Below are 13,405 nucleotides of genomic sequence, written 5' to 3' on the forward strand. Positions count from 1 at the left end.
AAAACTCTCTAAAATTACTATAGGTCGAATATGTCAATTAACATTTTGGAGTTTATTTATTATTTTATTTTATTCATATATATCCTCATAAGATATTTCCAAGAATGCTTAAACTACTGTAATGCCGTGTAAATAACTCTTAATACATATGGACATTTCAGTAAAGATATGGAGATTATGGTTTTATGAGTGTATGGCCATTAATAGAACAGAATTGTATGTCAAAATTTATATAGCCAAACCCGATTAATGAAAAGAAGTTACAATGATGAAGATGATTTAGAGTTCCTAACCCTAAGTAAGGCATTTGAGTGTTGTTCAATATACTTTTGAGAAGGTAGCTAATGAAACTTACAATCCCTGCTCATATTTTCCCTACACCACAAACTGTGGTGGCTCAGAATCATGGTCAATATTTCAATGGTAGGATCATTTTTATTTATTACCTGGTCATTTTCTAGTCTAACTTTGGAGGATGCAAAGACTAATAAAAGGTCATGCATTCTAGTTCCTATTTTGCTTTTGAGTTCTCACTTTTTTTACCTTTTCAAAGTACAAGTAGCTAATGAAACTTATAATCCCTGCTCATATTTTCCCTACACCACAAACTGTAGTGGCTCAGAATCATGGTCAATATTTCAATGGTAGGAATATTTTTATTTATTACGTGGTCATTTTCTAGTCAACTTTGGAGGATGCAAAGACTAATAAAAGTCATGCATTCTGGTTCCTATTTTACTTTTGAGTTTTCACTTTTTTTGACCTTTTCACGGTACAAGTACGTGCTGTTCTAGCTTGATTGGTCAGTTCACTTTTGACCTTTCCTCTATTTCTCTTGACCTTTTTACTTATATTTTCGAGAGACACTATTCCTTGTCCTCCTATACCTTTTTATCACGGTTAAAAAAAAACACCAGGTTGGTGACTTGGATTCGACCATTTCAAAATCCGCGTTGGTTCAATGGATCGGCGATCCGAATCAAAGAACTAGCCGGTTTTAGCTTCAAAATTTTTAAAACAATAGCTATAATTTCTCAAAAAAATCTACTTTTTTGGATCTCAAAAAGCAAAGTGGTAAGTGCATTGTCTTTTTCATTATTGTATAAAAAATACATAAATATTAAGAATATGTTTTATGTCCGGAGTGTTTACTGTTTATTAAATTTGTTTTGTAGTCGAAAAGTTAAAGTGCAACTTAAGGCAATAAAATGAATTTTTTTAACTTAATTTATTATTTTATTTTTTATTAATTTAAGAGTTTTGATTTTTGAAATAAGCTATATGAAAATAAATTTAATAGAGTAGGTTGTTAGTAAAGAGAGAAAGGGAGAATGAGGTTGTTAATAAAGAGTTAGTGAGAGAGATTTATTGGAATAGGTTTTTTGGGTGGCGGGCAGATACAAGGAGAAGGTGGGTTAATTTTACTATAAAAATTCATTTATTTAGGGCAAGCTTTTTATGTTTTCCCTACATCATAGAAGTTATATCCTCATTTTTATCCAACTGTCTATTTTGAATGGAGGGCTAAAATTGCCCCAATCACAATGTCACATCTCTATACTATTTTATTTTTAATTTTTTTTTTATAAACTATTTTGATATCAAATTTTGGACGTTCATTCCTCTATTAAACTCGCAATAGCAAAAAAAAGAAAAAAATATTTTCAATAAAATAAAATAACCAACATACCCTTGAAAGATTCAAGAGGCATTTTGGTCATTTTATTTTATCGAAAATTTATTTTTAATATTTTTTATAGGTGTGCCCCAATGAGAAGATGACACGTACCAAATTTCATATTCATATAATTTGTATAAAAAAAAACAAAAAATAAAATATTTTGAGATGTTGGATCTAAGATCAAACGGTTAAGTGGCTCTCTTGATCAAAATTGGACGGCTGGATGGTAGGGGGAGGATAGAACTTCTATGCGGTAGGGGAAGCATAGAAACATTTCCCGTTTATTTATGCTAGTTGAACATAAATGTGTCACCTCTTAAAAATCTATTTTTGCGATGGACTTAGTTTTTTAGGACATGTAATCTCTAACATGGAGATCACGAATATGAAAAAAAAAGTAAATTTTTAAAATTAAAAATAATAATCCTATTAAAAAACATTTGGACCGTTAGTTCCAATTGCTTTTAAATAGGCCACCTATTTTGCATTCATCTTAAAGATAAATGTTTTTACTTTGGGACCACATATTGTAGAGACGAGGCGCAGCTAGCATGAAACAATTTTCCATATTTTTCACTCCATTATGCTCGTTTTCAAACTGCTTTAGCCACACATATGGACTTAGGTGGGTGTATGCGTGGCCAATCTAGGGCCTCTTTATATAAAGTTAAAGGTTGCAACCTTAAACAATTTAATTAAGAGGCACCTTAAAAATTTATCATAACATGTATTTTTGTTGTAAAAAATTTTTAGTATTATTTTAAAATCTATTTTCAAGCCTAATTAGAAAATTTTAAATTTTAAAAATAGTTAAAATCAAGTAGATCTATAAGTATATAAAAATTTTGAAATTAGATGGTCTAAATAATGTGTTGTAAGATGCACTATTTTCGAAATTTAAAATTTTTTTTATATATATATTCATAAATCTTGATATCGAGCTGATCGGTTAGAGAGGGCTTTTTCAACATTAAACCAATATTTTCGATATTATGGGACTCGACTTTTTTAAGTTGCACGTTATACAAACTTTTCCCAAAGCTCAATGGAGCGGGTCCCGCACAACTCTATGTTTATTAAAGCAGGACTGAGGTGGTGTACGCGTGGCCAATCTATGGGCCCTTTTATAACAGCTAAATGATAGAGCGGGGCCCACTTATATTTATTAAGATCTTTTAGACATTTCAAACAAAACTTAAAACAAAACGTGACATTTCAAATAAAGAAAAGCTGTGTGAAATATTAAAGAATACCGCGTACCAGGTCCCAGTAGCGAAATAAAAATTTTAAAAAATATTAAAAATAACATAAATCGGTTATGTTACAGAACCGGACGATTCTAAAAAAAAAAAGCTGCCGGATTCGATATATCGAAGGATCGGGATTTTCAAGGATGATTTCTGATTTGGCTCAAGCGATTTCAATCGCTAAATTTTAAAACTTTTATACTTACTATTTGGCAACAAACATGAATCCAAAATGGGATTGAACTCGTGGTGGTTGCAATAGCCTAAGCTACCGGTCTAGATTTCTATTTCTACTTAGGCACTCAAGAAGAATTTCTAAAAACGAGCAAGGAGTACCCCAGGCTAAATTTCAAGTGGACTGTATGTGGATCTCTTGATGTGCATAGGGGCCTGAGGGAACATGAGTTAGGCGATACAATGACTTTATTAAGTTAATAAGAATCCGGGTTTGCCTCTTGTTTGGAATGTAGTTCTCTAGATATAATCTAAATGTAAAACCCCGTTGCGCTTTTTTTGGTTGGAAAATGACTACTAAACATAACCAATGCCATCAATGTTGAAATTTTGGATGAAATAAGGACAAAAAAATGTCGGTTTGGTTGAGGAAATTATAAATAAATCAGTATACAACAAGTAGCTGAGGATTCCTCAAACCTTAGAATTTCAAGTTCTCCCTACAAGCTAGAGCTGTTAATGTTGGGAAGTTTTAAAATACTTGTTTGAACATACGTAGAAGTTCTTGAATTTACTTCACATCTTTTCAGACACACATATGTACATTAAGAGAGAGAAGACAAGTTAGAGAGAGAAATGACATATTTAGAGAGAGATAGACCTATAAGAGAGAAAAAAGATATGGCTAAAAAGATAAAAGGGTTAGAGGGAGAAAGGGAAAATTAGATAGAGAATTTAGTGAGAACAATGAAAACTATTAGAAAGAGATGACTAAAAGAGAGAATGACACATTTAGGGAGAGAAATAATACAATGAAAGAGATGATTTAAAGAGAGAAATCACGCGGGTAGAGAGAAAGGAATTAGAGGGTCAAAAAGACAAAGTTACGGTTGAAGTGAGAAATTAAAGATAGAGGGGCACGTAGAGAGAAAAAAAGGTGTATTTCAATAGAGTTAGAGAGAAATGACATGGTTAGAGAGGTTACGGTTACAAAAGAAAGGTGCTAGGAAGAGAAAGGGCGCAGTTAGAGCAAGAGGAGTTATACAAAGAAAGTGGATGGTCCAATAGAAATGACTTAGAGTGGGAAAAGTATCGCCAGAGTAAAAAACAGGAGGTTGAGAGGTTTAGTGAAAGACAGAGATAAAGGAACCAGAAAAGACGCACAAAAAAAAAAAAGAGTACATTGTAGCACTTCTTATTAACAAACAAAGAACCCTCACAGTGAAGTGGAATTTCAAGGTTCAAGAGGTAGAGCTAGTGACGATAGCAAAATCAAGTTTAATAGATGTCAAGTCTCAGTCGGATCATGTGACATTTCTACACACTGTAGACCACGTCGTAGTGCATGGCATATGACGTCCAACTAACAACATTTGCGATGTGAAATATCCATCTTGCTACATCTTGACGTGCGACATCGTAGATCTCGACTTTCACATTCTGAAACCCAATTACCTTATGAGTGCGACAAAAATATTATTGAGACCCGAGCCTGGCCCATAGGTGGACGGCACCTCCACAAATATCAAATATTTAAACATATGGAAAGGTTTCTACATTAGGTGCGGTTGGCATACGGATACCTCCGCAGCTGTAGTGGTAAGGTGCACCTTTAAATTTTATGTTGGTATATAATTTTGATGTAAATTGTTTTTAGGATTATCTCAAAATTTATTTTTATATCTAACTATAAAATTTGAATTTAAAAGATGGTTAAAATCAAGTAAATCTATAAACATATGAAAATCTTGAAAATGGACGGTGTAGATAATATATTGTAAAATGCGTTATTTATGAGCCTTAAAATCTTTTTATTTTTTATAGTCATACATCTCGATGTCGAGATAATCAATCAAAGGGTTTTTAACATTAAACCTATCTTTTTCGATGGATTTTTGAGGTGCATCCGTAGTTCAACATTAAAAGGTTGCATCCTTATATGAACTTGTTCCTTCCGCATTTCCTGATAGAAGATATATATCTCTCCATCATCCCCCGTTCAATTTAGATCAAGTGAGCTATTGACCATTTGATCTAGATCCAACATTTGATAATATTTTATTTTTGGTTTTCTTACAAATTATATAAATATGAAATTTGGTACGGGACATCATCTCAATGATGCGCACCTAAAAAAATATTAAAAATAAATTTTCAATAAAATAATGATCAAAATACCTCTTGAAATTTTTAGGGGTATTTTGGTTACTTTATTTTATTGAGAGTATTTTTTTATATTTTTTATAGATATGAGTTTAAAATAGGAGTGGACGCCTAAAATTTTGTATCAAAATATTTTGAAAAAAAATTAAAAATAAAATAGTATAGAGACATGACATTGTGATTGGGGCCATATCAGCCGTCCATTCAGAATGGACAATTGGATGAGGGAAGTATATAAGATTTATGCAATAGGAAAAGCATAGAAAGCTTTCCCTTAACATATACTCGCATTCTCTCCCCTAGTTCCATAAACACAATAAATGAATGTCTCTTTATATTTAAACAAATAGTCTACAATTCACAAACTTTAAAATTATAAATGTTAATATTATAGTGAGTTGTGAATGGTTGATATACTAACTATGTGGGTTTTTAAAAAAAAAATTACTGTTTGTGATATCTTGTTCATCAAGTAAATGTATTTATCTAAATATCACTAAAAGATAATTAGGTATTTTTGTTATTTTCATAAGGGATCAAGTTGAAATTTTTACTAAAGGATAATAGTACTTTATAAATAAAGTTTCAGGACATTAACTTCACAAATTCCATTATACTTTTATGAAAAATTCAAATTTGTCATTACCTAATGATTAAGTTACCTATTAAAATAAGTTTTTAAACACAAAACAATGATTTTTTTATAAATGCACCCACAACAACTCATTCTAACATTAACATTTGTAATTTGAGGGGTTGTTAACTCTAGACAAAACCTATATTTAAAAATAGCTTTCATTGGGTTGTTAACTCTAGACAAAACGTATATTTAAAAATAGCTTTTATGTGTTTCTTAATGTGGGACAAACAATTCACTACTCTTCTCTATATATAAATACAAAAAAAAAAATATCTTTAAAAGGATATAGTTTTTTTTTAAAATATTATTTTGAAACAACATGCAATATTATCTGAAAATAAAATACTAGTTATCAGCACGGTCCACTCCAAAAACCACTCAAAATTGTTTTCCTCTTAGATATTCTATTTGTTCATTTCTGTGGGGGAGACTAATATGCAGGCGAAGGTTATAAAATCCTCACAAGTTTATAGTTCGCAATATCTTATAGAGTCTAATGTAGATAGACTGAATTTTGTAAATAGTAAATTAATTTGAGGCAAATTTAAGCATGGACCCAAACTTTACGGAATAAAAAAGTGGTCCATAGTTTGCAGCATTTTTGAAAGAGATCCCAAAATTTGGAGTTTTTTAATTCCCATTTTACGCTCATTTCGAAAGTTGAACCATTAAATTGCTCTTAACAAATCAAAAAGCGAAAAAATAACTATATGCGGGTGGTTAAAAAATTGAACTTTCGAACAACCCATTTGTAACAGGTGAAGTGGTTCTTTGTAACAGGTAAATTGGTATATTGTGAATTATGGTAAAACTGAATTCTTGAATAAAATGCTTTAACTAGAATTGACAAAGCTTTAAGTTTACCTCTATGGAGATAAAATTTTAGTAAGAGATTATATCCCGGACATTATAATAAGAACTCGTAGTTCGCCCGAAACTTTAGCCAAAACAAATATTTTCCAAACTTTTAGCATCTTTTAAATTGATAAGACCGACATATGTGGTTGTAACTTCTGGAGATCATCATGAAAGTTTTAGGATTCCCTCTTTGTAATGAAATAAAGGGGAAATCATCAAAATATACCCGAATTTTTAATAATTTAGTAATTGACCTTTTTTCAACTATTCCACGACATGGCCATGTATATTTAATGGTATTTTAAAATGAAATCAAAAGTTATGAGTAGAATGTTAAATACTTAATCTATTGTGTTATTTTGATGAATTTCCCTTAACTAAAAGATTTTTAGTCTTGCCCAAATTCTAGGAAAAGCAATTTTTTTTTTTTGTAAGCGTTAACAAGGACTTCATTGAGTAAATAAAAGATTACAAAGGAGGTTTACAACTGAAAACAAACGAAGAAAATAGAAAGGGAGAGCTAACAGTAAGAAAAGGAAAAGAAGTGGGAAGGGAAAAGGACAGAGAACAAGATTGGCGCAAGAGGAAAATGGCATCAGAGAGCAGCTATTTTAGGTAGATTATATGCTTCTCCATTTTTTCCCGTTGATATGATTAAAGATAACCTTTCTGGCTTGTACGTTTAGCATTTTTTCATCAGGGTCAATTGCCATCGATAATATTTGCAGAATCTCGCTCTATGATGATGCTTCATGGAGTTTTAAAACATCTTCTTTGAGTGTGCCTTATTGATACCGTATATAGAAAAAACACTTTTGTTGACTTACTGCATCGCATTTTGGTATTTTCTTTGTTCTTTCAATCTCTTTACTAGCTTATCTCAATATCGTTTTTCAAGTCTAGTGGTCCCTTTACAAGTTTGAAGAATCAGCATTTAACCCCCGATAAATGACTAGGGTGAAGTGGCCACATGGACACCAGAATCCTAACCGAAACAAACTGTCGGTAGAACATATCACAAGTTTTTTAAAAAAAAAAAAAGTAGAATAGGGTGTCTCAAGCGACTAGGACTTATAGACTTTGTTTTTTTTTTGTGGTAATTCGGTAGGGAAGACATGTCATTGCCCGTTTTTTCAAATAGATTAGAAATTAATTTATTTGAAGGTGTTAGTAGAATGACATCAGTGATAAAAATATGGTGACTAAGGTGTGGGGTGCCACCACGTCGTGAGCCCATTTTCCGAGTTGAACTGGTACTAGCCTGCGCGCATGATGTCCCTTCTTCTATTTAGAAAGGAGAAGCCACAATTAAGAAAGCACTTTCAATCTCACACCTAAAACATTTAGATTGAAAGGGAGGTGACATACAAAAGTCAGGATGGCATGTGTCGTAGAAGAATACTAGCCATCCAGAGCCCATTTGGTTCGCCATCTCGAGCATTATATCGTTATCCTTTCTCTCCGTTGGTCTCTTTCTTTATGGATATCTCTCTCTTTAATCCTATTCTTGAATATCCTTTCTCTCTCTAGGTCCCTATCTTTATGGATATGAGTATTTTGGTTTTGAAAGATATTTGTATGCATTTCAAAATATAACATAGTATTTTGTGTTGTTTTCTACAGCTTCGCTTTGTATATAGTATTTTGTGTGTTTTTTAAGGCCTTTGTTTTGTATAGAAAGAAAGTTGTGGGATTTTTTAGTCTCACATTGAAGAGAAGAGTGTGGATTGAGTGATATTTAAGTGTAGAATTGGTCTCTTCATGAAGTTGCCCCTCGCCCGAGCACATCGGGTTCAATTAAGGGTGTGCATGTATCTACTTCTACAATGTGACATCCAACGGTCACTAACCGTTGAAGAGATTGTAGAGGCTTGCAACAACAGCCCACTCTCGATTCGTTTTTACCTCTTTCTCCCTCTAAAATACAAGACTCTAGTGCTCTACACATTTTATCTCTTTCGGTCTCTAAAAATACAAGACTCGGGTGTTCTACATAGTGGGCTTTATCGCTTTCGCTCTCTAAAAATACAAGACTCGGGTGTTCTACATAGTGGACTTTATCTCTTTCGCTCTCTAAAAATACAAGACTCAGGTGTTCTACATAGTGGAATTCAAGCTTGGGTGCATAGAGCTTTGAAGCATAATAAGATAACTTTTTGTTTTCTAGTATCACGATAACAAATTGTCCTTCCTTATGCACATCATTTACAGCTTCGAATGGAGCAAATACCGTCTTGAGAAAATGATATACGTGCCCAAAAACAACATGGTTTTCCCTCTAGCTCGCTTTCTTTTTGCCCTCTTTTTCACCCAACCAATCCAACAATTATTTTTCGGTTTGATCGTATTCTTGAGTACTTCTCGCTGTGTATCTCTTTCCATGGATATTTTATTGAATGTTATCTTTACAATTGTTGGTCAATTCTTGACCTCCCCCCCCCCCCCCCCCCCCCCCCTCTCTCTATATATATATATATATATATATATATATATATATGAAAAACACGACGCAACGTTTATAGGCGAAAATGAACAGTGATTTCGTCTATTCCCATCACCGTCCAAAGTTCATCGTGCAGTCACGATTGTCCGGTAGTATTTTATTTTTCATTTTTTTTCTACAAATCGGAATTACCTGAAATTTCGAGTGTGTATTCATAAAAAAAGGTGAAATCTTCGAAAAATATATAAAAAAATATTTTACATGAAAAACATTGACCGAAATACCTCTGAAACTTTTCGGGGGTATTTTGATCAATTTTGTTTCACGGATAAAAGTTTTTATATTTTTATTAGATGCGCCTCAGTAAGATGTACATACCCTCCAAATTTCAGGCTATTCCGATTTATAGAAAAAAAAATGAAAAATAAAACACTAGTGGACAATTGTAACCACGCGATGAAACTTGAACGGTGATGAGGGTAGGTGAAATCACTACTCATTTTCGCGTATAGGCGTTAGGAAGACTTTTTCTATATATATATATACATTTATTTATTTATTTATTTTTTGGATTTTATCTCTTTAGTCATATTTTTCTTAAGTCGTTTCTTCTCCCTCTCTCTCTCTAGAAGAAACGTTCACTAAGTAATGATAATAGTCACTAATGCAATCTAAGTATTGATAACAATTGCTTTATAAGAAAGCAAGAATCCCTTGTAACTACAGGTAAAATAAGAACTTTTCACCAGCCATATGATCCGAAGATCATGGTAAACAAGCTGGGAGCTTTGGCCACCCGATCTATCTATTCCTAGTTATGTAATTTTTATTTTTTTTCCCTCATTTAAGGTGTGAAATTTATAAGAAGGGTGTGGTTTGCATCAGGTTGCAACCGTAAACAATCAAATAACTCCTAATTTTATCATAAATATAATTTTGGTATAAAAAACTCTTAGTATAGCTTGAGAATCTATTTTGATCTCTAATTATAAAATTTTTAACTTCAAAAATATTTCAAATCAAGTGAATCTATAAGCACATGAAAATCTTGAAAACAAATAATACAGGTAATGTGATGTAAGATACACTATTTTTGGGACTCGAAATCTTTTTTTCCTTTTCATATTCATACATTATGATGTTGAGATGATCAATTTTTTAGGTTGATACTATAGTTTAAAATTACGACCTCATATAAACCTTTTCCTTATAAGAATACTTGTAAAAGATGAAGTATTTCAGATTGATGATTCCAATTCAGATCACCAATCTAGTCAACTCGGCCAAATCTAAGTGCTTAGGGTAAAAGAGTCGCAGGTTACAAATATAAGTATGAGTCAATGGAAAGTATTTGAATGGATGATAATTTGTAGGTAGATGAAGATGAGGGTGCACAGACTGTATTTGGACTAGTGTTCAAAACAACTGATCCGGCCGGCTAGTCGGTCTTGGCTCGATCCAATTAGTCTAACTGATTCCAACTAGATCGGCCGATTAGTGCCTTGATTTTTTTTTTAAAAAGTGCAATTTAAGTAAAAAAAATCCCAAATAATTCAAAATATCCCAAAAAATCAAAACAATTGTAAAAATTGTAAAAAAAATATTTAAAATTTACTTGTATTTTTTTTTTTTTTTTCACATAAGAAAGAAAAAAATTAAATATTATAAGCATAATTGGGTTTCGGAGAAAATGATTAAGCACTTGAAGCAATACTTTTTTAGTGATCAATATGTAATAAATATATATTATATATAATATGTAATCAATATATACTATATAATATAATAGGGTATAATATAATATTATAAAATATTATAATATTTCAACTCAACACCATGTTTTTTATGGGTATTTTGGAATTCAATTAAAAATGTTAATAAAATATAAAATTGTTCGTCTCTTTGTGACAATTTTGACAAATTTCCATTTCTCTCTCTCTCTTATATGTCTATGTATTTGTCTATGCGGGCCTCGAGGGGTTAGTGGTGAAGGTATTTGATTGAAGATCAAATTAGATGAACAAAGAAAAAATTAGATGAACAAAGAAAAAGAAAAAGAGAAATATATTAAAAAATGTTATAAAGACAGCTTTGCAGACTTTGTACTGTGATAGTGTAATTATCGACTGACTTTTGAAACAAATCGCCGATTAGTGCACTAAACAACAATTATTACATACATGACCATTAGAATCAGGCCAGATCGGGATCGGCTGGTGAGTGATCTCGAGTTAGTCGGCCCATTTTTTTAAAATTGGCCGATCTTTTAAACACTAATTTGAACTTTCATCGGATAATAATAATAGGGTTGTACTTATCTCTTTACCTAGAATATATGTAAAGAGCAGTATATAAAAGGCACGACTTGGGGACGGGACTCAGACGTTGCTCGAGCCGAGTTATTCGGCCCGAGTTGGGCTAGATCTTGGCAACCCAAAAAGTGTTAAAATATAAAAAAAATAGAAAAAATATGTTTAAAATAAAATTAAACAAAACACATTTAAATGAGGTTAGAAAAGTAGTGAAAAAATGGATTTTATAAAAATCAATTTATAACCAGGGGCAGTTTAGAAATAATACAAAAAGAATGGAAAATGTAAACATACGTATCCACGGCCAAAACACTTACCAATCACTGTCAAATGATAGAAAACATTAATTAATATTATAAATAAATATCTCATTTTTTAAATTTTTTATAACTTTTTATGATTCCCGAATCGGACCACCCCACTTGGGTATACCTTAGCAAGTCCGAGTTGGCTCGCCCGAGTGATCAAACATTGGTAGAGAAAGAAAATGAGCGGTAGTACATAAGGTACAAGGAGTTTATGTGGGAGTTAAGAAAATAGAATACAAGTTTTATTTTCTAGTACTTTCATTCTCTTCTATATTTCTCATTGTTGGCTTGTTTGGAGTACATCTTTCAACACATTCATTCTTCCCTCTTTTATGTTTAGTTCCCCATTGATTGCTTGTATTTGGCTGGAAATGTTAGCAATTTTGTTTGTACGTTGAGTCCATTATTCTGTTGGTTTTTGCTATGACAAACTCAACACAAACAATACTAAGCATTGGTCTTGGTATAAAACATTGGGCACAAGAATATAATTTATCGAACACTTGAACTTCATTAAATCAGGTGAAATTCTACATTAGTCCACTTTATCAAAAAAAGATTTTAGCTTCCAATTGCGCCCATTCAATGCACAAATATGAATAATGGTATTGAATGTCAAAACATCAAGAAAAAGTCATATCTAAACATCTTAAAGAATTCATTGGAAGAACACTTTTAACTTACAAGACATTCCATATAAACAAAGTGTTGCATGTAAAAGTGAGTCGAGGCTTTCTAATAGATTTCTCTTCCAAATTAGACGAAGATAACTTACCCATAATTAGTGGAACTATTAGAACTATCAATCCAAAATGCGAGCCTTCTGACTTTGAAAAGCTCAATCGATAAGAAATACTCTTGGGCCCATCTTTGCCTCATTTCAACTAATTGATTCTAAGTCTTCCAAATCCACTTTTGAAGAAGGCAATTCCTCAAAGAATTTCGCGGCAAGATCGAATACCTCTGGTTCTTTAAGAATTTGAGCAAGCCATTTCAATTGAAAAATTCATCTAGTTTTCTTGTGTTTTAGCCATTGAAGGCTTCATTTTTTAGCCGGGCTTCCTAAAAATATTATTAGGAGTTGCCTGTGTTATTCTTAGGAGAAGCACTATCTTTTGCCATTTCAATTGAGAAAAGCTTTAGTGTCTTGCTTCCTGCTAGACTGAACACTATCTCTTTAATTTCCTTTGATTCAAAACATCCACCTCACTTGTTACTTGGTTAATCTTTTACATGGAGTCCTGCCAATTGATGTACTCTTGCCATAAATGCCCTTTTAAAATGCTCCAGAATGACGACCTCAATCTTCTCTATTGATCCCAGTCACCTTGAGACCTTCTATGTTGAATGCTATTTGCCTTTTGCCGACCATTTGCTAAAAAATGTGTTTTGAGTTCTTCCCTTTAGTACTTGATCTTTGTTTCAAATATATTTCTTCCATTAGTAAGCTCTTTTCCCCGAAACTCTTAAACTAGATCACTAATGTCCTTAAGTTGATATCCGACTGAAACTTATAACTTTGTGTAAGATGATTATAATATTTTGGATTAAATTACATATGAATTGAAAAACAAATATG

This window comes from Amborella trichopoda, chromosome 1, assembly GCF_054954075.1.
Source record: "Amborella trichopoda isolate Santa Cruz 75 chromosome 1, AtrichopodaSantaCruz75HAP2 v2.0, whole genome shotgun sequence".
NCBI classification, from domain to species: domain Eukaryota; kingdom Viridiplantae; phylum Streptophyta; class Magnoliopsida; order Amborellales; family Amborellaceae; genus Amborella; species Amborella trichopoda.